Below are 26288 nucleotides of genomic sequence, written 5' to 3'. Positions count from 1 at the left end.
TGGCGGCCAACACAGTGAACAACGCTTAATCGCAACGACTCAATATGGAGTCGCACTTCGATTCGCTCTCGACAGAGGTGCTCTCCCAGTGAAGTATTGAGGAGAGACTTGTGCCTCCCTCTTTGAGTACATGTACGAGCGCGCACGCTCTCGTTACGTATTCTCGCTCCAAGAGCGACAACGGAACGGCCCCTCTCCACACCAGATGTGAAGGGGTATATCTTTCGACCTCTTCCATTACTCCTTCAGCTCAAGGCGTCAGAAATATCGTCTGCCAATCAGCATTGCTCTTCTAAAACGGGAGAATGACGTTTCGTTTAAGGCGACCAATCTGAAAATCTGTAGTATCGGCTTTTGGCGTTGGCTGCTCTCTGTTAAAATCTCTTAAACTGTGTGCTATGTGTAAAGAATGTGCAGGCTGGCCGCTCCCACACAATGTAGCGAAATTTGCTTTTAAACCGAACACAGGGTCGTTCTTCCTTTCACTCAGGCAAACGCTGTCTGATCTACAGGCGGTCACCGGCTGACGTACATGGGTTGGGACTGGCCTCCTGGTGTGCGGTTGCCTCTCTCAAACTAAAAGCTCCTGTGACCGTCGTGTCTGGAATGTGTGTGTGTGTGTACGCCAGCCTCGAGTATTTCAACCATGATGCGCTTACTTGTTATTTGCATATCGTTTACATGAATTCATACAACATTATCTTATTGAGTTTGGGTCCGAATGAGCGTCTTGATGATGTGCGGAATATGATTGTGAGGGCGGAATATGTAAGCAATGAAGGTCAGGAGATCACAACATCTTACAATGTTATATATGTTTGACATTACGTCAACAGCTGGGGATAATCTGAATTATCATTTTATTCTGAAGGAACAGGTACGCCAAGATCGCTTGAAAATCTTTTATTGATTAGCGGTTTAAACAGGCCTGTGCTGTCATCGTCGGATCTTACAAGCTTGCAAGTCACACACTGACGTCGTAACATCGCTGTGTGTCTTGCAGGTTTTTAAAGATCATGAACTTCTGTTAATATATTACAAGATCCGATGGTGATAGCACAGATCTGTCAATACTGGTAACCAATAAAAGATTTACAAGCGGTCTTGGCGTACCCGATATTTACGAATATATTCTTCATAATTTTCTTACTTCGTCGATTATACTGACTCTCTTCTTTCTTCAATTTATCAGTCCACCTCATCTTCAACATTCTTCTCTAAACCCACATGTCAGATGCTTAGATTCTCTTCTTTCCCGTTTTTTCCTCGGTCCGTGTTTGACTACCACATAGTGGTGTGCTGAAAACGTACATTCTCAGAAATTTTTTCCTCAATCAACGCGCTATTACTTAAAAGTGACATTCCCAATAACATCGTCGGAAAAATTGATGTGTCATGTTTATGAAAAGAGGACTTTCTGACACATTATAAGTATTTGTGTGGTTTCGTTTTAAAAGTAGTTACGTTTTGACATTTTCAGACTTTCCTTCGTTGTTGTTCCTCTTCGTTTGCCTTTTTATTCTTGTATAGTACCTGTCTTTTCCCTTAGTCTTTCATTTTCTGTCATCAGTCATATGATTGGTTTGTTGCGGCCCGCTGCTAACTCCTCTCCTGTACCAACTTCTTCAGGACTTTCAACCTACTCTCTCATTTATTTGTTGCATGTTTCTGTTTCGCTTTACTATTTTTACCCTCCGCAGCTCCCTCTAGTACCATAGAAGTTACTCTGTGGTGACTCAACATATAGCCTTTCAGTCAGTGTTTTCCATATATTTCTTTCTTTGAAAATTCTCCAGAGAACCTCCTAATTCTTTTATCAGCTTACTTAATTTTCAACTTTCTTCTGTAGCACCACATCTCAAATGCTTCGATTCTCTTCTTTTTCGCTTTTACCACAGTCCACGTTTCACTGCCATACAATGCCGTGCTCCAGACGTACATTCTAAGAAATTTCTTTCTGAAGTTAAGGTCTATGTTTGATACAAGCAGACTTCTCATGACCAGGGATGCCCTTTTTGTCAGCGGTAGTCTGCTTTTTATGTCGTCCACGCCCGCCTGTCATGCGTTACTTTGCTGCCTAGGTAGAACAACTCCTTAACTTCATCTCGTTCATTCCTTGCATTCCACTCTTATTGGCTCTTGTACAAGTTGTATATTACCTTATTTCCCTATAGATTACACTTATTTTGGTCAGAATTTCGCACATAATGCCCTATTTGACACTGTCAGACGCTTGTTCCAGGTCGACAAATCATGTGAACTGGTCTACACTCTCTAATTTGTGGACGGTTACATGCTCCGTGCTCTTATAACCGCTAGTGCTGTGTTTTTTGTTATTAATAGTGAATTTTGGTCCTGAATGTGACGTTGAGCACGTGCAGATATCCCGTCAGTGACCGGTGCGTTGACCGCGGCTGTTAGGGTGGCTGAGGAACGCGGCGGGGTGCTCGAAGACGCGGCGGCGTAATTAGTCAGGGATCGGGCCGAAACTATGGCCATTAGTGGTCATTAGACAGCGCAGACAGGCGGCGTGGCCGGCCACTGTGCAGGGCCAGAGCGCCGTGCAGCGTCGGCGGACGCTGCATTATTTACGACCGGTAACAACGCCCCGCGGGCGCAACTTGCCGCTCTGGCGCCTCGCGACGAAACGCCCTTTCCGTAGCCGGTAACAGCTGCTCTTTGCTCTTGCGTCAGTATGACTGTTACTGCGAGGAAGCTGAATAGACAAGGTGTGTAGGTAGTAGTATTACTATCCACTAAATCTACGTCCAGTAGTTTTGGTCCAAAGACTACGGTTCAGCAGTTTTGGTGGTTGTTACTGTTGTTGTTATCGTCTTAAGCCATAAAACTGATAAAAAATGGTTAAAATGGCTCTGAGCACTATGGGGCTTAACTTCTGAGGTCATCAGTCCCATAGAACTTATAACTACGTAAACCTAACTCACCTAAGGACAACACACACATCCATGCCCGAGGCAGGATTCGAACCTGCGACCGTAGCGGTCGCGCGGTTCCAGACTGTAGTGCCTAGAAACGATTGGCCACCGGGGCCGGCTGAAGACTAATCTGAGGCAGCTCTCCTTGCTACTCTATTCTGTGCACGACTTTTAATCCGCAAACAACTACTGCAGTCTACATCCTTCTCCATCTGTTCACTGTATCTATCTCTTGGCCCCCCCTAAGATTTTTACCCTCCCACTCTTCCGTCCAGTACTAAATTGGTGATCCCTAGACGTCCCAAAAAAGTATTCTATTAACCGATCCCCTTCATCTAGTCAGGTTATGGCAAACATTTCTTTTCTTATCAGTTCTATTCAGTACCTTCGCGTTAGTTACATGACCTATCCATTTAAGCTTCAGCATTCTTCTGTAGCTTCACATTTCAAAATCTTCTCTTCCCTTCTTGTCTAAACTGTTTATCGTAGACGTTTCAATTCCATACATGGCTACACTCCAGACAAATATCTTCAGAAAAGACTCCCTAACACTTAAATCTACTTTCGATGTCAAAAATGGCTCTGAGCACTATGGGACTCAACTGCTGAGGTCATTAGTCCCCTAGAACTTAGAACTAGTTAAACCTAACTAACCTAAGGACATCACAAACATCCATGCCCGAGGCAGGATTCGAACCTGCGACCGTAGCGGTCTTGCGGTTCCAGACTGCAGCGCCTTTAACCGCACGGCCACTTCGGCCGGCTTTCGATGTCAACATATTTTTCTCGAGAAGTGCTTTTCTTGCCATAGCTACCCTGTATTTCATTTCCTCTCTACTTCAGCTATCACCAGCTATTGTGCTGCCCAAATAGCATGACTAATCAAATACTTTGTCTCTTGTCCAAACCTAATTCCCTCATTATCACCTGATTTAATTAGACTATGTTCCTTCAGTCTCATTTTGCTTTTGTTGACGTTGATCTTATGTCCTCCTTTAAAGAAACTATCAGTTCCATTAACTGCACTTTGAAGTCCTGACTGAATTACATAATCATCGGCAAACCTCAAAATTTTTATTTATTCTCCTTTAAATTTAAAACCTACTCCAAATTTTTCTTTGCTATCTTTTACTGAATTTTCAGTGTACAGATTGAGTAACATCGGAGACAGACTACAACGCTGTCTCACTCCCTCCTCAATCGCTGTTTTCCTCTCATGCCCCTCGACTTTTGTGACTACCATCTGGTTACTGTACAAGATGTGAATAGCGTTTGGTTCATGTATTTTACCCAAGTCACCCTAATAATTTCAAACAGAGGATTTCAGTCAACAATCCCAAAAGCTTTCTCTAAGGCTACATATGCTATAAACGTAGGTTTGCCTTTCCTTAACGTATCCTCTAAACTAAGTACTAGGGTCAGTATCGCGCGTGCCCGCATTTCTCCGAAATCCATACGCGACTTCTCCAAGGTCAGCCTCTAGCATTTTTTTTCCATTCTCTTGTAAAGAATTCGGTTAGCATCTTGCAACTACGACTTATGAAATTGATAGTTGGATAATTCTCATTCCTGTCAGCACCCGCTTTCTTTCGAGTTGCAATTATTATATTCTTCTTTAAGTCTGAGAGTATTTTGCCTGTGTTGCACACCAGATTCAATAATTATGTTAGAGCTGGCTCTCCCAAGGCTATCACTAGTTCTTACGGAACGTCGTCTTCTCTCTTGAGTTCGTTTCGACTTAGGTCTTTCAGCGCTCTGTCAAATTCTTCTCGCAGTATGGTATCTCCTGCCTCATCTTCATCTACATTCTCTTCCATTTCTACAACAATACTTTCAAGTTCATCTGCATTGTAGAGACCCTCTATATTCTCCTTCCACCTTACAGTTTGCCCCTATTTGGTTAGGACTGGTTTTCCATCTGAGCACTTGATATTAAGACAGCTTCGGGAGACGGGCGTCCCCTAATGTAATATGCTTCTAACTCCTTACATTTGTCCTCGGCCATTCCTGCTTAGCTGTTTTCCTATCATTCTTATTTTTTAGATGTGTGTAATTTCCTTCCGTCTCCTATATTTGTTGCATTTTTACATTTTCTCTTTCATCGATTAAATTCAATACCTCCTGTGTTATCTAAGTTTCTGCTAGGTCTTGTCTTCTTGCCTACACGATTCTCTGCTGCCTTCATTATTTCATTTCTCAAAGCTACCCATTTGTCTTCTACTGCTCTCCTTCCCCCTGTTCTAGTCAGTCGTTGCCCAATGGTCCATCTGAGACTCTCAACCACCTCAGGTTCTTTCAAATTATCCCGGTCCCATCTCCTTAATTTCCTACCTTTTCGCATTTTTTTCAGTTTTATTTTGTAGTCCTTAACCTACAAATTGTCACAATCCACGTGTGCCCTCGGCAATGTCTTACAAATTGAAGTCTGATTCCTAAATCCCTTTGTAACCATTGTATAATCAGTCTAAAACATCCTGTGTTTGCAGTTCTCTTCCACGTCTACAAAGACCACCGGCACCGACCGACCGCCGTGTCATTCTCAGAACTTAGACTGATTGTATAGGGATATGGAGGGACATGTGGCTCTCCATGGCGTTGTCAGCTTTCGTGACCGAAGCCGCTACGTCTCAGTAATGTACTTCGTCATTTCCCTTCAGAAGACCCGAGTATATCCCGCTTGCCAAAAGCGCTCGACAGACTGGACGGTCACCCATCTAAGAGCGAGCCAATCTCGCCAGCGATTACCTACAGTGAACTGACGGGAACCGATGTTACCATTGCGGTAACACCGTTGGGGCAGTTTAAATACATAAACATAAAAAGTACATATAATTATTGTTATTTTGTACTAAATAGGACGTTGTTCATCATAATCAAAGGCAAGAGTTTCCTCTTACTATTGATTTACGCCAATGTTGTTCATGAATAATAGAAAAATATTTTATGTAAGTTCGACGAAGCATTGAAGCGATATTTGATATATTTCTGTTTTTACCTTTTCGTTGAGGATATTGTGTTTCCTAATGCTACGTAATAAATCTATTTTGTTTTCTTTACTTTTACTATAACATGACTCTGTTTCAGATTACAAATAACGAGATATGCAAAAAGTTTTAAAAAAATGACAATTTCAGTTCTGCTGTTCTTAAGTAACACATGGGAGGGAGAACTGTTTAGGTCAAAAATGTTTCTTAGGTTACCAGGACCTTTATTACTATGACATTTACATACCCTCATTCGGTTTCTGAACAGTCCACTGCTCGCTTTTTTGGGGGGTATCTAGTGAGACGTTAATTTGCATGTGTAAAGAAATTAATTGCGTACGTAAAGAAAGCGATCGCTATGAGATAACGTCCGATAGTGGGCAACACACCCAACGTACGGGTAACGCATTTACGACCTTAACTGACCAAAGCTACTTGGAAAACCAAGGCAGTCTGCAGTAATTGATTTTATTCTAAGGTAGGCCACGGTAGTTTCTCAACTGAAATTGGTAGTAAGATATGACATAGGTAGTTGATAGAAAATCGAAAATAGTTCACTATAAATTTATCTTAATCGCAGTACAAAGAAGCAGTTACATAACGGTTTCACTTGTTGAACGATCATCTTCAGAGCATGGTACCCAATGACACTGACATCGTAATGTACATTCTGGGTAACCAATAAAGGCGGGCTACAAACAATAAATTGTCAAATGTGCCCAGTGCACTACCAACATTGTGGCTGCGTGGTATCGTGTTTCTCCCCAGAAAAACGCAACACTCGCCTTTCGATGATCTCGTCTACTTGTGCAGCGCGCACGCCATTCGTGAAGAAAACTATTAATGTTACTCGGCCACAAAATATGTAGCAAACCTAGCAGCCACTGAACTCGCATTCGGAAGGACGACGGTTCAATCCCGCGTCCGGCCATCCTGGTTTAGGTTTTCCGTGATTTCCCTAAATCACTCCAGGCAAATGCCGGGATGGTTCCTCTGAAAGGGCACGGCCGACTTCCTTCCCCATCCTTCCCTATTACGATGAGATCGATGACCACGCTGTAAGGTCTCCTTCCCCAAACCAACCAACCAACCTAGCAGCACTAACTGCAGTAAAAGGCTCCATAAAACGTTTTCCTTGCTTCAGGTTTTACCTGCTATCACATTAGGGAAGCCTTTCGAATACAAATTTCGATATATTGTCCCTTCCGGTGCAAGTTAAGCGCCAAGTTCGTGTTAGCCGGAGGTTAAGTTTTCGACGCTCATACGAACCAGACAAGAACGGAGTGCTCTGATTAAGACAGGGGCGCAGTCTTTCCCCTCTACTGTTCAGTCTATACATCGAAGAAGCAGTGATGGAAACTAAACGATCTGTTGAACGGAACGAACATTCTAATGAGAATAGATTACAGATTGAGAGGAAATCGATGAAAGAAGAAATGAATCAGAACTAGAAGAAATTAGAACGTCGATAAACGTAACATCAGGGTTAATGGTCACGAAGTAGATGAAGTCAACAAATTCTACTACCTGGGCAACAAAATATCGAATGACGGATGGAGCAAGGAGGACATCAAAAGCAGACTAGCACTGGCAAATAGGATATTCCTGGCCAAAAGAAGTTTACTCGTATAAACGTAGGCCTCAATTTGATGAAGAATTTTCTGAGAAAGTAAGTTTCGAGCACAACATTGAATTGTAATAAAACATGGACTATGGGAAAATCAGAACAAAAAGGGACAATATATCGAAATTTGTATTCGAAAGGCTTCCCTAATGTGAGAAGCAGTTTAGGTGTGATGTTACAGACGTATGTTGAAAATTAGGGGGCTGAAAGGGTAAGGAATGAGTTCTCTGAAGAATTTGCAAGAAAATGGATGCATGGAAAACACTGACAAGGAGGGGCAGGGTAATACGACAGGAAATAACTTCCATGATACCAGGGGAAACTGTAGAGGGAAAAATTATATATAAAGACAGAGACTTGAACGCATCCATTAGATAATTAAGTTGGTTGCAATTGCTATTCTGAGATGCAAATGTTAGCACAGGAGGGGAAATTGTGGTGGGCCGCATCAAACCAGTCAGGTTGATGACTGCAAAGAAATTAAATACAGTCACTGTCAATAGCCAGCTTATGACATTCACTTACTTGCTACCGGAAAATTTATATACCGATGTCTATGAAACAGGATTGTATTGTACTGTATTGTATGTTAACCGGGGACCTAGAAACGACGGAGAGGCTCCGTCCCCGCCGCAGCTGTAGTGGTCCACAACCCCACGACGACTACCGCAGTCCGCTTCACCCCTCCGCCGCCCTACACCGAACCCAGGGTTATTGTGCAGTTCGGTCCCGGTGAACCTCCCAGGGAATGTCTCACACCAAACGAGTGTAACTCCTATCTTTGCGTGCTAGAGTAACGGTGGTGTACGTGGAGAACTTGTCTGGGCAGCAATCGTCTACATAGTGTAATTGAGGCGGAATAAGGCGAACCAGCCCGCATTCGCCGAGGCAGATGGAAAACCGCCTAAAAACCATCCACAGACTGCCCTGTTCACCGGACCTCGACACAAATCCGCCGGGCGGATTCGTGCCGGGGACCAGGCGCTCCTTCCCGCCCGTAAAGCCGTGCGTTAGACCGCACGGACAACCGGGTGAACTATGAAACCGGATACTCACTTTATATTACACAAATTGGTCTCTTCAAATGTTAAGTTCGCGGTTACGACTTGTAAAATAAGCTAGTTCAAATAGAACATACAGAATTCCCACTTACGTCTTTACCGTCCGTCCACAGTTACTTTCCGACATCCCACGATAGATTTTTGATCATAACTGCGCAAACTAATATTTTCAGAGCACATATATAAATGCGTCGCATCATGATGGTGGCTGAGTTCTGAGTGAATCCTAAACTCCACAAAGCAATTGTGTAGCCTATAACATACGTGCGAATTCCCTCTCTTCTGACTGGCTGAGGTAAGTTTATAGCCAATCGGCTATTATTATTTAATCGCATTGTCTCAAGTCTCTTACATGGCCAATTGCAACATAATATTGTTTCGGAGCATTTTATTACATGAACAGTTTTAGGAAAGCCACAAACACTAAAATTATCCCGTCTTTTCCTGATTGAAGTTTTGGAGTATATTATTCATTTCCCAAGTCCTAAAACTGGCGAATTATACTACCCAATTTTCCCCTGAGCATATGACTCGCACACTTTCCTGTCACAATACTCATGCAACCACTTACTCAGTTAATAGACATGTCAGAATTAATATATCACATTCATACTCATTTATACTTCCATTCGCTCCAAAATTAAACACACAAAATCAGCGACAAGTAACAGAAGACGTGATGTTAGCGAAAGATAAAAATTATTAACGAAGATTCATTGTTTCGACACCTTAAAATTTCATTGCCTGTATGATAGCGACATCTCTCAGCTGGAGCCGTAACTACAGGTATTAGCACATGCTAGATAGTAAGCGCACACTTGTCAAAAAGCTGTGACTCACAACTATGTGTACGAAGCTTCTTGCTAGAAACTCGTAATCTAACGGGCTCTGTATATTGCCATGAACACAAGTAAATTTAATGTGGACTGACAGTATTAGGTATAAATTAACTTTTCTGAACAACGAGCAAATTCTCTGTATTGTACATTCCGTGTGTAACATTCGTTAGGAAGCATCATATACGGCTTGAAAGTGCTGCAATTAGAAGTTCCTTTGTTTCCAGATTTAGAGGAAACAAATATTTTTCCTTATCGGAAATGAGAGCTAAACGAAAAAAAAAAACAGAAGTGTCTAGTGTGAATTCCTACGTTCACTTTAGAGAAGATCTTGGGAAAAGAAACAAACATAGTAATTGTCTTCCAGTAGCTACTACATTCTTGTGTTTGTGATTTGTGATACATAGTGTATGTAGTGTGCATAATTTGAACGTGGGTCAAGAGTTAATCCAAGGGATCTCATTATCCTCTTGCTGGGGCTCTGGATTCCCATTCTACACCAGGGTAGACAAACTTCCCAAGAAAATTAATAAAAGTCTTACCTTTTGTCTCGCTGCCATCGCCTTTTTCTTGGAGAGAAACATCTGGTCCGCCTCCGCTCTATGCTGGTGCTAAGTCTATAGAACTAAAGAAATTAATTTAGATGTGATCCGTCATCTGCAGCTACAGGGACACTGTGCAAATCACATTTAAGAGCCTGGCAGAGGATTCATCGAACCACCTTCACAATAATTATCTATTATTCCAATCTCGTACAGCGCGCGGAAAAACTAACACCTATATCTTCCCGTGCGAGCTCTGAATTCCCTTATTTTAGTATGGTGATCGTTTCTCTCAATGTAGGTCGGCGTCAACAAAACAATTTCGCATTCTGAGGATAAAGCTGGTGATGGAAATTTCGTGAGAAGAGTTCGTCGCAAAGAAAAACGCCTTTGTTTTAATGATGTCCACCCCAAATCCTACACTATCTCCCCTATTACGCGATAATGCAAAACATGTTGCCCAAATGGTTCAAATGGCTCTGAGCACTATGGGACTTACAATCTGAGGTCATCAGTCCCCTACAACTTACAACTACTTAAATCTAACTAGCCTAAGGACATCACACACATCCATGCCCGAGGCAGGATTCGAACCTCCGACCGTAGCAGTCGCGCGATTCTGGACTTAAGTGCCTAGAACCGCTCGGCCACCGCGGCCGGCACTTGCTGCCCTTATTTGAACTTTCACGAGGTGCTCCGTCAATCCTATCTGGTAAGTATTCTAAAAGAGGACAACAAGTATAATGTAGTGTCTTGCTAATAAAACGCAGTCTCTGGTTAGCCTTCGCCACAACATTTACTATGTGCTCCTTCCAATTTCTGTTTTTCCTAATTGCAATTCCTATGTTGAACTGACAGCCTTTACATTTTATTGATTTATCGTGTAACTGAAGTTCAACAGGTTCCTTTTAGCACTAATGTGGATGACCTCACACTTTCCGTTATTTAGGGTCAATTTCCTATTGTCACAATATACAGATAGACTTTTCTGTATCATTTTGCAGATTGTTTGGATCTTCTGATGACCTCACTAGTCGATAAACGACATCATCATCTGCAAACAACCTAAGACAGCTGCTCAGATTGCCTCCTAATTCGTTTATATTGATGAGGAGCAGCAAAGGGCCCATAACACCACCTTCGACAACGCCAGAAATCACTTCTGTTTTACTCGACGACTTTCCGTCAGTTACTACGAACTGTGACCTCTCTGATAGGATATCACGAATCCAAACACATAACAGAGACGATATTCCATAAGCACGCATTTTCACTGCAAGACGCTTGTGTGGTCCAGTGTCAAAAACCGAGCGAGGTGGCGCAGTGGTTAGACACTGGACTCGTATTCGGGAGGACGACGGTTCAATCCCGCGTCCGGCCATCCTGATTTAGGTTTTCCGTGATTTCCCTAAATCGCTCCAGGCAAATGCCGGGAAGGTTCCTTTCAAAGGGCACGGCCGACTTACTTCCTAGTCCTTCCCTAATCCGATGAGACCGATGACCTCGCTGTCTGGTCTCCTTCCCCGAAACAACCAACCAACCAGCGTCAAAAGCTTTCTGGAAATCTAGAAATATGGAATCAATTTGAAACCCATTGTCAACAGCATTCATTCAACACATCGTGTGAGTAACGAGCGTATTGGATTTCACGAGAACTGTGTTTTCTAAATCTGTGTTGACTGTGTGTCAATAGACCGTTTCCTTCGAGGTAATTCTTGATGATCGAACACAATATATGTTTCAAAATCGTATTCATAATTGTGTCTTCACCTTGTTTTCCCCCTGTGTCAAGTGATTAAAACTACACGAGCTTTCGGCGAAGCACTCCTTGGCCATTGCTATTCTTATGGGAACTGCAAAAAAAAAAAAAGCAAGGATCTATGATTATTGGACAACGAATGCGTTGATAGACACACCGATATTTCGCAAAACGATGTCCCGCAACAGATTCAGACAAATATTTTCATTTTTACATTTTTCCGACGGCAACAATAATCCGGATAATGCCGACCGGTTTTTCAAAGTGCAATTCGTGATTGATTACTTTTTCCGAAACGCTTGAAGAAACGTTTAGTCTAAATGAAAACATCTCAATTGATCAAGGAATGGCGTGAACAGTTAAATTTTGAAGTTTACAATCCGTCGAAAATGACGAAATATGGCATACTCATTCGGATGCTGTGTGATTCGAGTATGGAATACATTTCCTCATTCAAGATATATTCCGGCGCTGGACAGCCTTTAGAAAAAACAGTGATGGAACTAATGGCACCTTCTTATGGAAAGTAGCATCACCTCCACATGGATAATTATTATAACAGTGTAGAACTTGCAGAGAAGTTACTTGAAAATAAAATTAGAGTTTGTGGAACGATACGGCAAAATAGAAGTCAATGTAGTTGAAGCTTGTCATCAACGGAAAGGTGACAAGCGGCCGGCGACAAGCCAAGTAATACGAATTAGCGCTGCCGGCGCCAAGCGCATAAATTTGTACAAGACGTGCGGACGGTGAAGTGTTAATACCTCAGATGAAGTATGCTCCACTCATGTGTTTGGTTTATGTATTATAAAAGTTTATAGGGGAGTTATAAGAACTCAATCAGGAAGCCCGGTAGGATGATTTAGCAATTAATATTGTAATTGTCAAATCCCAAGGAATGCAAAAATCGTAACACTGTAGACTGTATTTTAGATATTGCAATGACCTAGCTGACAAACGAAAGCTGAAGAAAGCGAAAACTAGCCTAAGGAACCTAATGATAGATACGTTCAATGACTTTATTCCCAGAAGACAGTATCGATTTGCAGAATGATACGCACAGGATTGATGAATGGTGCAGGCTCTGCCTGCTGACTCTGCACGTACATAAATGTAACTTATTGTGCATACACAGGAATAGAAATTCCCTACTGTAAAATAGCACTACTGATGACAAGTTGTCGAAAACTGTAGTTACCGTACAATCTGTAGAAGTATCTAACCACAGCGACCTTAAGCGAAATTATCACATAAATGAAATAGCAGGGAAAGCGTATGCCAGACTCAGATCCACAGAGAGCATCTTAAGAAAATTTAACTCATCCATGAAGGAAATGGCTTCTACCGAATCTTGAGTACTGTTCATCAATATGGCATTCTTACCAGTTACGACTGATAGAAGAGGTAGAGAAGATCCAAAGAAGAGCGGTGCGTTTTGTCACAAGATCGTTTAGTCCGCGAGAGAGCGTTGCAGAGATGCCAACAAGCTATGCGCAACAAAATCCAGCGGTAGACGCTACTGGAAAGACATAGTGCGTGACGGAATGGTTTACTATTGAAGTTTCGAGAGAGCATTTTCCAGAAATGATCGGATAACATGTTACTGCCTGCCACATACATCAAACGAAGCGAGCACGATGAGAAAATTGTAGAGATTAGAGCTAATACAGAGGCTTTCCACAACGATTCTTCCCACTAGCCATTCTCAACAAGTGGAACAGGGAAAAGGGGGTGATCATTTAATGGTACCAGAAGTCCTTTCTTTCACAGCAGAGTATGATGTAGATGTTGGTAAAAATACAGATATTCAACGGTCTTTTAGCAGACAGCAGTGTGGTGGTTTGCGCTGCTGCATACGAAACAAAGTGTTAGAATATTTGGTAGGTGAATGGCAGCGCAGAGTCAGTGTAAAGAATTCCGAGAGAGATTTAAACAGCACAACTGCACTGGAGCGTCAAAGAACCTGATATAGGCAAGCATGTTCAAATACAGAGACTTGTAAACAAGCAGAATACGGAGCTACGGTCGGCTTGTATAAGACAAGAAGTATCTGGCGCAGTTGTTAGATCGGTTACTGCTTCTTCAATGGCAGGTTACAAAGACTTGAATGACTTTGAGCGTGGTGTTATAGTCGGTGCAAGAGCGATAGGGCACAGCTTCTCTGAAGTAGATGACGTGGGGATTTTCCCTGATGACCATTTCAAGAGTCACCGTTTCAAAATGTATCGAACGGGTCGGCGTGTACGGGTATGGAGACAACCTCATGAATCCATGGACCCCCATGTCAGCAGGGGTCTGTTCAAGCTGGTGGAGGCTCTTTAATGGTGTGGGGAGTGTACAGCTGGAGGGATATGGGACCCCCGATACGTCTAGAAACGACTCTGACAGGTGATACGTACTTAAGCATCCTGTCTGATCACCTGCATCCACTTTTTCCCGTTGTGCATTCCGACGGACGTGGGCAATTGCAGCAGGACAATGCGACACCGCATACGTCCAGAATTGCAACAGAGTGGCTCCAGAAATACTCTTCAGACACGAACGTCATTGAGCATGTCTGGGACACCTTGCAACGTGCTGTTCAGAAGAGATCTCCATCTGCTTGTTCTCCTATGGATTTATGGACAGTCCTGCAGGATTCATGGTGTCAGTTCGCTCCAGCACTACTTCAGAGATTGAGTTCTTGCCACGTCACGTTACGGCACTTACGCGTGCTCCCAAGGGGTCCAACATGATATTGGGGAGGTGTATCAGTTTCTTTGGCTCTTTAGTGTAATTACTATCGCTGTACCATGTTACAGGTAAAATGGTGAGTTTTGTAACTTCCCAACAGGCCATCGCTGCCGTCCCGGATCGACAGAGCATAGCATTGAATTCAAATCTAATCTCGTCCCAAGTACCCTATTTTTGACGATTGCTTGTTTTTTTTTACTGTGCGTGATGTCAATGCTTTTAAGACACGTAGCACTACATGGAAAATATAGACAGATCTCTATAATTTGTATGTTAATAAGTGAAATAATGTGAATTATTTTATGTTATTTAAGGAATTTGGGATCATGTGATACCGGAACATGTGTTTTAAATTAAATAAATCACATATTTAGCCAACAGATAAGTCATAACCTACTTAGGAAACTATGTGGTCTGCACAAGCATTGATTCTGTGAAACGCAATTCGGTCGATTTGTTCGTGATACACTAGAGGCAGCAGACAACAGAGCCTAGCTACGTGTGTTCCTTGACTTTCCCACGAAAGCCTTTGATGCAGGCACATACAAGTACCGATTATGTCTGCTAGTGCTTTTTGGTTATTACTTGTTACTAATTACAAACCAAAATGAAACACGTACGTTAATTTTAGCGTTCAAGGAGTGAAGAGGGACACAGGTTATAAATTCGTAAAAACCTAAACAGGTTGTAAATTTGTAAAATGCTATTTAAGGCTGTCAGAATTCACAAACTAGAAACGAGCTAATGAAATGTAAGATTAATAGCTATAACTGTTATCGGAAAATGTTTAGTTCAGTCTTACTTTGATGTAGTTTCGCAACTTCGGGTAATGAACAAAAGATAACCCTTTACAGCTGATAGCAACCCCGAAGCTTAGTTTCAGCGCAGTAGTGGTTTGCTAGTCTTGTACGCCCTAGTCACCTGCCGACCCTCTGAACTGACTTATCCAAGCAGTTAGTTATAGGAGGACCTACAGTTCAACGGACTCTCTGAAACGAGTGCTAACTTCCCGTTTTTCACGCTAATACATCATTGCCACAGGTAAGAGATGCAATAAAAGACAGAAAAAGGGTTCTAGTAACGACCGTGATTTCTGTGCCACATATTTATAAAAATTAGCAGGTCTAGTCAAACAAAGTTCATTCTCAACATTAATCCCTGGGAGTAATTTGTTGTCACAAAACTGGCACTTCTGGTAAAGCTGTCGTGGCAAATCATGAGGTCCAAATGGTTCAAATGGCTCTGACCACTATGGGACTTGATATTTGAGGTCATCAGTCCTCCGACAACTTCGAACTACTTCAGCCTAACTAACCTAAGTACATCACGCACATCCATGCCTGAGGCAGGATTCGAACCTGCGGCCGTAGCGGTCGTGAGGTTCCAGACTGAAGCCCCTAGAGCCGCTTGGCCACAACGGCCGGCTCATGAGTTCCCAGGAACATAATAATTTTTATATCGTTCGGAATGAAGTGGAGTTCATACAGATATGAGCTGACGGTTGTATGTCGCCCAACGAGGCTGTTGGCCTCTGCCTTAGATGTCAGATTGTTACAAAATTTTTACGAAATGAAGTGAGTCTGGATCTCAATCAGCATCGTACATAGAGATTTGCAACCACATGTCAAAATTTAAAAAACGTATTCTAATGGGTTTAAATAGCTGAAAGGGTTGGATATCATTTCACTTAACCGTTTGAAGTAACGCTATAACCACTCACAACCATCCAGTGTCTAGCCCCATCTGTCTCGACTCATTTGGGTTTTAACGACCACATACGTCTAGTCGTCATAATGGCAGATGAAAGATTCAGATTTATTGGAAGAATCGTGAGGAAGTATAATTCATGTTCAAAAAAATCGCACTAAAAGCCCTAATCATCTCGTATGTAGACTGTAAGCTGCAACAGTCTTCATCTTCGAGCGCATGTTGTACCACCACTAGTCATTACTTCTCCTGTGAAACTCGTAATCTGAGCGAGGGAGAAACGACTGTATATACGCTTTTGATTTCTCTCGTATTCGCTGTCCTTACACGAGATAAAAAGAACAAAAAATTTTTGTGGCAGTGGGATCACCTGTAGCTTGTCACAAATGCCGTTCCTCTAAACTTCTTCAATAATGTCTCGTGACAAGCACGTCTTCTTTCCCATGGGATTTAAATTTGATATTACGCAGCATTTCATTAGCAGTAGCGTGCTGGTTGAAAGAACAGATAAGAAACATTTCTGAAGGCCTTTAAATTACTTCGAGATCTTCCTTTAATCTGACGTAATTGATATTCTAAATACTCGAGCAGTTCTCCGGTACGGGTCGAAGAAGTGTTCCGTACGCAGTCTCCTTAATAGGTGATCTACACTTTCACAGTCAACCAGTCGGCTTCTCTACACCCCAGCCTTGCGTGTTCATCCCACTTGATGTCACTTGGAAACGTTACGTCTAGATACTAAATCGGTGTGACTGTGTTAAGCAGCACGACATTAATAATGTATTCCAACATTACAGGATTGCTTTTCCTATTCACGTACTTTAACTTGCTTTTCCCAATATTTAGAAAAAGCTACCAAGCGCTCCTCTCTTGTATCGCCGTACAGTTAGTTACTCAATGACAACACTTTCCCTCACGCTACAGCGTCTTCAGCCGACAGTAGTAGATTGCTGCTCACGTTTTCCGTCAGATTATTTGTGTATGTAGATTGGGTTGTAACGTTGTTACTTTATTTTTCTATGAAAGCGGTACTGATAGACAATAAAAGCGGGTTAAAAGCTGTGAGCTGTCTGGGGAAGTTAACCTTGCATTACTGAGAAACTGTTTCACCAGGTATCCAGTCTAGCTTACCAAATTCCAACCAGACTAATATGAATTATAATCTTTTATTAGTAATATGACAACCGGTGAGATTATATATATATATATATATATATATATATGAGAGAATTTAAATAAAAAGATATAAATCAATTTATATTTGGAAATTTATTTTAACATTGATCATTGAAATTTCAGCATATTAAACTAAACTGGTGCCTTATTTAGGATTGTGAAAATGTGAGTTTGTAATCTTACGGAACACATCAAATATGGAGCCAAGATTGGGAGACTGCATACAACACCGCATTCATAAAATAACACATGAAGAACGTTGAAACATATGCAAGAGGAAATTAACCACAACCAACCGATTCAATTTTCACCCAAAGAGGTTACACTCGCAGCACAATCCTGTCCGTCATGTAATTACCACACACTGGTATAGTAAATTCACACTCACTCTCTGTGAAATCTTCGCAAAAAGAATAGCTGAGGGCTACTTCGATGATTACACCACATGCTTCACGTGGTCAACTTGCTCTACACAAAGCGTGTAACTCCACAATAATTTTGATAATTAAAATAAATTAGATCGAAAAGCAATTTACAAAAGAAAAACCTCGAACTGGTTACTAACGTCTTACTATTAACCTGATGGGTGAAACAATTATATAAGCACGTGGTAGTGGTCTCACAAAGTACACCCCACGTGGGTTGAACATAAAGAAAAGTTGCTATATTGAAAAATATTGTCAAGACGAGATGTTATAATCTCACGCACACTCGCATTTAAGATTGATGATCTTAGTTAGGTTTACTGATCAACACGTGGTTCCACTTTACTCACAAAGAAGTGACAAAGCAACTACTGGAAAATATTCTGAACTTCACACTCGAAATATACTGCGTTGCAATTTAAGATAACATTAGATATTTTAGAGCTAAACCTGAAATAAAAGTGATTAAATTTTCAGTTAGGCTGAACTTAAGAAATCCATTGTCCTACGGACTTAGCAGACACGCGCTTAGCCGGAAACCTTACCACTTTAGACGCTCGCCACGGACAGACTGCCCTGGTTCCAACCTGAGGGGTGCCTCACAAATACAAACGGAAGTGACCAGAGAGGCAGCTTCCTATACCAACATGACAAGGGACGGGCAGGACCATACTAAGGATAGAAACCTCTTTCCTTTTAGAAAGCGTAGCTACCTGTTCCGACGTTGGTCCTACTGTTCTCTAGCAGACAGGCTTGTCTGCTACCCTCAAGCATGCAACTAGAAACACATTTGCTCATTCATCCTCTCACACAGAAGGGAAGTGGGGATGACAGTATCTTCTCATATACAGTATATAAAAGAAAGCTGATGCAGGTTCCGTATGAGACTGTGTGACATAAATTACATATAAACTGTGTTTTAAAGTGTAGTAGTGTGACAGATCGTTCTTGTTTATGTGGAAAAGTAACACGTTCCACTACTCAGTCTCCTCCCAGATAGTCAGAAACGCCACAGTAAATTTAGAAGAGGAATTTATGCCGTAAATGACAACAGATTTAAGGAATTAAACATGAAAGGAATCCAACAGAGACCTTTCAGGGTATTGCTCGACACTCGGAAATCGTTGACACGTTAGTACGGTACCAAATGAAGTTGATAAAAACTTCTGTTTCGGACACATTCGTGTATTCACGTGTAAACCTCACAGTAAGTCGAGCTACTACTTTACTGAGCTAAACTGTTTTTGTTTCAACACGATCCAAAAACTTCGTTAAACTCCTCCCGTTCTTGATGGAGTAATCCTGGAAGCGCAGTGGACCCTCTGTGTAAAAAACAGTCTTGCTTTGGATTATAAACTACAAATAGTCACGTGGTTGCAGCACTGAAGTCATAGCGAACGTAAAGGTGCCATAAGGTTATCTTTGCTTCTAACAGGTCTAACACTTCTACGATCTATGCTGGAACAATTTTAAACCCGTTTCCAAGTCAAAATGTTCACTTATATATAGTTTGTGTCTGTAAACAACATAAATCGTTGTAAGAGTGGGTGGTCATTATCATCAGCTAATGTAATTTTCCGAATTGATAACTTTCTTATCTCTTTAATAAAATTTGCGTCTCAACGTGTTTCAGGTTAATCCATAACCAGAAATCTCATTAACAAAATTTTGACTTGGTGCGGGTGTACTGTGGTGACGAGACACTGTGCATCGACACAGTTTTGAGTTCTGGTGATACGCGTTGAGGGTTATCACCGAAAAACGGTTAAAAAGCGACTAAAACGGAAATTTGCATCAACTAACTGTAATGGTAAATCAACTGAAGAAGTGGATAGTAGTGATTACCCGCGTGAAACTTGTGGCTTCAGTTTTGCAAACACGTTTAATACTGCTTTTACACAAAAATGTTTCTTCATTTATTAGTAATGTCTTATATGAACGTTTAAAAACGTATTATAATAATAAAAATACGTTGTTATATCAAAATCGGGCCTACTCAATCAGTTATTACCACAATGAATTAGTGCTACTGGATTTTGTTCACACAGTATCGGGTCGTTGGGCCCAGTTAGCGTATCATCTACCGCATCAGGAGGATAACTGACATGAATAAAAATTTAATTTTTGTTCTCTACTGTTTCAGGGCTTCGTAAGTTTTCTCCTAATTAATATCTGGATCTCACAGATAATAGCACTGCCACAATTCTGTAAGCCCTTACGACGTATCTGGCAACACACAGAGTAAGATACCGCACAGCAAAGTATATTCTTCACTTCCGATCATCGCTTTTCACATGTGCGCTTCCACTAGCATAAGAAAGGGATTGTAAAATAATGAGTTTCTGTCTGCTACTTCACGGACATGACGTGTTTTCGTTTCTGGAAGCTAATATATCTTGTGCGCTGCAGCTGCGGCTTGATAGTTGATACGTGAAATTAGTTTCGCAGGACGAGAGAGTTTTTCAACTGCAATTGTAGACAGAGGCGTCGCAGAGTTTTTCGAAGGTTGCTCATTAGTTACGAGTTTTATTTAGGCACTCAGACGTCGAGTGTTACAACAGTGCGACCGGAGGTACGGTCCCTCTCTCTGAAATAAACTTGTCAAAAAGGACCGTCTCCACTTTTAACGTGACATTCACCACTTCCTGCAACAGAAATAGCGCCTTTCGACACACACATACACACTCCCTCGGCGGGAGGGCATCTTGAGTGAAAAGTGTGAGACCTCTTACACTCGGTTTAAGACTGAACTATTCGCGAAATTTCTGGAAACTGATAGGACAAGATTCGTCATCGTGTAACGTCGGTACTTTTTACCCGTGAAGTTTGGCGTAAACCGAATACGCACCTCAACATCACATGTTAAAGTACAATCGCATCAAAAAGTGTTGGCACACTTGCGTATTTATCGTTGCCGGTTACAAACGCCGCACCTTCCGGTACACAGGACATCTACATCTACATCCATACTCCGCAAGCCACCTGACGGTGTGTGGCGGAGGGTACCTTGAGTACTTCTAGCGGTTCTCCCTTCTATTCCAGTCTCGTATTGTTCGTGGAAAGAAGGATTGTCGGTATGCTTCTGTGTGGCCTTTAATCTCTCTGATTTTATCCTCATGGTCTCCTCGCGAGGTATACGTAGGAGGGAACAATATACTGCTTGGCTCTTCCGTGAAGGTATGTTATCGAAACTTGAACAAAAGCCCGTACCGAGCTACTAAGCGTCTCTCCTGCAGAGTCTTCCACTGGATTTTATCTATCATCTCCGTAACGCTTTCGCGATTACTAAATGATCCTATAACGAAGCGCGCTGCTCTCCGTTGGATCTTCTCTATCTCTTCTATCACCCCTATCTGGTACGGATCCCACACTGCTGAGCAGTATTCAAGCAATGTGCGAACAAGCGTACTGTAACGTACTTCCTTTGTTTTCGGATTGCGTTTCCTTAGGATTCTTCCAATGAATATCAGTCTGGTATCTGCTTTACCAACGATCAACTTTATATGATCATTCCATTTTAAATCACTCCTAATGCGTACTCCCAGATAATGTATGGTATTAACTGCTTCCAGTTGCTGACCTGCTATATTGTAGCTAAATGATAAGGGATCTATCTTTCTATGTATTCGCAGCACATTACACTTGTCTACATTGAAATTCAATTGCCATTCCCTGCACCATGCGTCGATTCGCTGCAGATCCACCTGCATTTCAGTACAATTTTCCAATGTTACAACCGCTCGATATACTACAGCATCATCCGCAAAAAGCCTCAGTGAACTTCCGATGTCGTCCACAAGGTCATTTATGTATATTGTGAATAGCAACGGTCCTATGACACACCCCTGCGGCACACCTGAAATCACTCTTACTTCGGAAGACTTCTCTCCATTGAGAATGACATGCTGCGTTCTGTTATCTAGGAACTCTTCAATCCAATCACACAATTGGTCTGATAGTCCATATGCTCTTACTTTGTTCATTAAACGATTGTGGGGAACTGTATTGAACGCCTTGCGGAAGTCAAGAAACACGGCATCTACCTGGGAACCCGTGTTTATGGCCCTCTGAGTCTCGTGGACGAATAGCTGGAACTGGGTTTCACACGACGGTCTTTTTCGAAACCCATGCTGATTCCTACAGAGTAGATTTCTAGTCTCCAGAAAAGTCATTATACTCGAACATAATACGTGTTCCAAAATTGTACAACTGATCGACGTTAGAGACATAGGTCTATAGTTTTGCACATTTGTTCGACGTCCCTTCTTGAAAACGCTGATGACCTGTGCCCTTTTCCAATCCTTTGGAACGCTACGCTCTTCTAGAGACCTACGGTACACCGCTGCAAGAAGGGGGCAAGTTCCTTCGCGTACTCTGTGTAAAATCGAACTGGTATCCCATCAGGTCCAGCGGCCTTTCCTCTTTTGAGCGATTTTAATTGTTTCTCTATCCCTCTGTCGTCTACGTGCTACCTCACATTCCAGACATTACAATTCTGCCCATAGTGCTTACCATTAAAAAAGAAATGCAGTGTTAACGGCAAACATGTATCTCTCCCGCACACAAAAAGTATTGGCACAGAGCGTGGCTTCTCGGTGTACTGCTGGGTTTTCAGGTACGGCAACACCATCTGCTGACGCAATAGACAGTGCGTGTTGTTGACGGCCCAGTCGCTAGTCTGTTGCTGTATTGCGCGATAGTGGCCAGTATGGGGCCGAAGAAGAAGGAACATTGAGTGGCGTTGTGTGAGAGAGGGGTATTGCTCCATTCACAAGGGAGAAGCTATCGACATATCGGAGCAGAGGTGTCTGTCAGCTACACCACGGTACGAGCCATCATTCATAAATATAAAGAGACTGGAACAACAGTGAATAAGTGTCGTCCTGGACGTCCAAAAGTGCTCTCAGCCCGAGAGCGTCGCCATATCATCGCACTTGCTCGGAAGGAACCTGCTACAAAAAAATGGTTCAAATGGCTCTGAGCACTATGGGACTTAACATCTGAGGTGATCAGTCCCCTAGAACTTAGAACTACTTAAACCTGACCAACCTAAGGACATCACACACATCCATGCCCGAGGCAGGATTCGAACCTGCGACCGTAGCGGTCGCGCGGGTTCCAGACTGAAGCGCCTAGAACCGCTCGGCAACACCTGCCGGCCGAACTTGCTAGAAGTGCAGCAACTATTGCTGAGGTTGTTCAGACAACGTCCGACAAGACGGTTATTGTTCAAACTATACGTAATGTGTTGGATGAGGATGACATGCATGGACGTTCTGCCAGGAAAATGCTATGCATATCGGAAATTAACCGGCAGAGACGCATAGTTTGCCAAGGAGTACATCAGCAAGCCGATGGAGTTTTGGAACACTGCGATATTTAGCGACGTTCAGTGTGTTCGGATTTGATGCAAGAAAGTAAGTTTGGCACAACCCGAATACGGGCACCTCGACATCACACACATGCATCCCACAGTCAAACACGGTCGGGGCGGTATCATGGTCTGGGGCTGTAAGGCGGCGTCCGGCGTTAAAAATGTAGCTGTAATCCACGGTACAATGGATCATATGAGATACATCGACGTGTTGCGAGGTAATTTACACGCTAGTGCACAGACATTTGGCCTTACTGGGGTGTTTCATTTCCAGCAAGACAACGATGCAAAACATACCGCCATGAAAACCCGGGAGTGGTTACTGTACAATGCCCCCAGTAGGATTCTAACACCACCTCACAGCCCTGTTTTGAACTACTTTGAGAACGTGTGGGCTCATCTTGACACACAAGTCAGAAAAAGGCGTCTGTCCGGTAAAAACGACTTGGAGAAAGTGCTCCTGGAAGAATGGTCGAAAATTACCCCTGATATCACCCAGAATTTAATACAAAGCATCCCTAGGCGCTTACGTGCTGTTATAGATGATAAAGGGATGCACACTAGCTATTAGAAGGTGAACATTAATGAAGAAAACGAACACACTGTCCGATTCATACGCGTGTGCCAATACTTTTTTTGATGCAGAAGAGCAATGTTTATTTTCATTACACTGTACGTTACTTTACGGACAGGTGATTCGGACACATTTGTAACCTATGTAATGTAAGGTAGCACGTGTCTGAGTTCTGTTCTGAAATATGTGTTTCGTTTAACCTACAACAGCTAAAATGTAACTGTGCCAATACTTTGTGGTGCGATTGTAGTTCGTTGTTCAGCTTTCCGATCACACATTCAACATGATACATTTTCACCTATCTGATAACGTACATATCCATATTCCAGTCCCATAAATCTCTCACATCTCACGTGAGACGGACTTATGAACCTGTTTGTTCGGAAGGCTTACAGCAAAATTGTGTCATGATTGTCACTCTAAGTGAAATAATAATAAAATTGGCATTTGACAAACGCAGAGCTGCTGTCGCACAATAACACTATTCCTCAATATATAACACTCTGTAGATAACTTCTCGTATGTATTCCATGATATCATAACGCTGAAGAATCATCAACAGACAGAGCGAAATGGCGCAGTGGTTGGACGCCGGTTCAATACCGTATCTGGCCACCCCCATTTAGGTTTTCCGTGATTTCCCTAAATTTCTCCAGCTGAATGCCGGGATGGTTCCCTTGAAAAGCGCGCGGCCAATTTTCTTCCCCATCTTTGACACAAACCTAACTTGGACTCCGACTGTAATGACCTCGATGTCGACGGGACGTTAAACCCAATCCTCCTTCCTTCCTTTCAACAACATACTCTCGGATTAAGAATCACACCCATATGTACGATATAAGACGTCTTAAAGTGGTTTTGGGCACTATAAAGATCGCATAGAGTCCGCGTTGTGAAATGACAATATCAGAAGACCTGATGACAACACACTTGCTCCTCATTATATAGTTGATCCTCATACTGAAATAGAGGCATTTCCGTTACAGAAACTTTGCGACAGTGTAGCACTTTCTACCAGCTTTCTTACAACCTACTAAAGTACTCTGTACAGTTATTTTACATGTTCTAAACTCTTCTAGGGAAGTCAGTAAATTGTGAGCTACGTTTGTGTTACACGGAGTGTGACAAATGTTTTTAATTTAATAAAACCCGGTTTCTCAATGTAAAAATAACTTTGACACCTAAAGTAAATTATCGTAATGAAGAAACGAATACTCTTTCTGTTCATAAACGTTGTATCCGATAAAGTCAGCTGCTGTCTACCATAATGTGTGGTCGTTGGACACTTCAAAGAAAAATACTGAACGACGACAGAATTTCTTAATGGTACGTGAACAGTAGGTTTGTTTACATCTAGATAAAGACAAGATTATGCCAAAAACAACTAGCGAGTACCCGACAATACCGGATCACAAAGTAAAAGCAAACATATTTAGCCTATCCCATTGTCTATTTAAGTTTTTGTTTGGAAATTACAAAGGATTGATATGAAATGAAACGAACACGTAAAATTAGTGGTAAAAAAGGCGATCTGAAGACTTCGACTAGCTGCAAGAGTTGTAGAAAAGTGCAGGTCTTCTGCAGCAGCAGAAATGCCCAGGAAATTTTAATAGGAAACTTTCGCAAAAAATCCGACTTTGTAATCGCGAATCATTGTTGGGTAAATTTACAAAGTGATTCGTGGAAGACTGTGTGATGGTTCCTCTGCCTTGATCGCGTGTCTCTCGTCGGGATAATGATGATAATGAATAAGGCGCTAGCTGAGACACACACACACTGTGGATTTTGCGTCATTCAGTTCGCGGATGGTAAAAGTTGTCCGTATCTTGTTTAAACACTTCAGTTTCTACTCCTAATTCCTGTCCGTTTTTGAGTTCTTACTTTTCGGTTTAGACTTCTTTTCAATTTTAATTTTTTTTGAGCTATTATAATTCTTATTAATAACAGGCGAAGCCTTTCTATATCACAGTTCCACCGTATGCAATGTGAGATGTTTTTCTTGTTATAGGTTGATTTTAAGTGATCGATGTATTGCGAGGTGCCAAGTTTTTACTCGTTCCTTGTAATAAGTTACCTTCATTTCCGATTTTTCCGGTCGCCGTCTCGTTCTCCCTTGATGTTGTGGTCCTGCTACGCAGTGCCACGTATTTGACCACTGAGTCCTTTTCCGATGGCAGAGGGGTGAGGGCCATGAGGGAGCTTCTACATCTGAACAAGTCATTACGAAATCCAGGTCTCTGTAATTCTTCTATACTCAAATAAGTTCTCAGTTCACAGCAACCAACAGTTAACAGAGCTCTTCAGGCAACATGTTCATACATAATGCTTCAATGCTTCACCAAAACCATGCGTTCGTACTTAACTCGAAGTAGTATAGCATAGAGTGTATATAACCACATTTATTTTTCTTTAGTGTTCCACCATTGCCGCCAAGCCTCTCTGTTCATTGGAGTTCACAGCATCTCAAAGCACGACAGCAGAGAACAAATGACTCCCGACTGGCTAGCCCAAATTACACACCCGTCGGCGCTTTCTGCGCTATGCACGCACTTTTTTC

Source organism: Schistocerca americana, chromosome 6 (genome assembly GCF_021461395.2).
Source record: "Schistocerca americana isolate TAMUIC-IGC-003095 chromosome 6, iqSchAmer2.1, whole genome shotgun sequence".
NCBI lineage: Eukaryota > Metazoa > Arthropoda > Insecta > Orthoptera > Acrididae > Schistocerca > Schistocerca americana.
The sequence above is the reverse complement of the archived record's forward strand: the minus strand, read 5'-3'. Positions refer to the sequence as shown.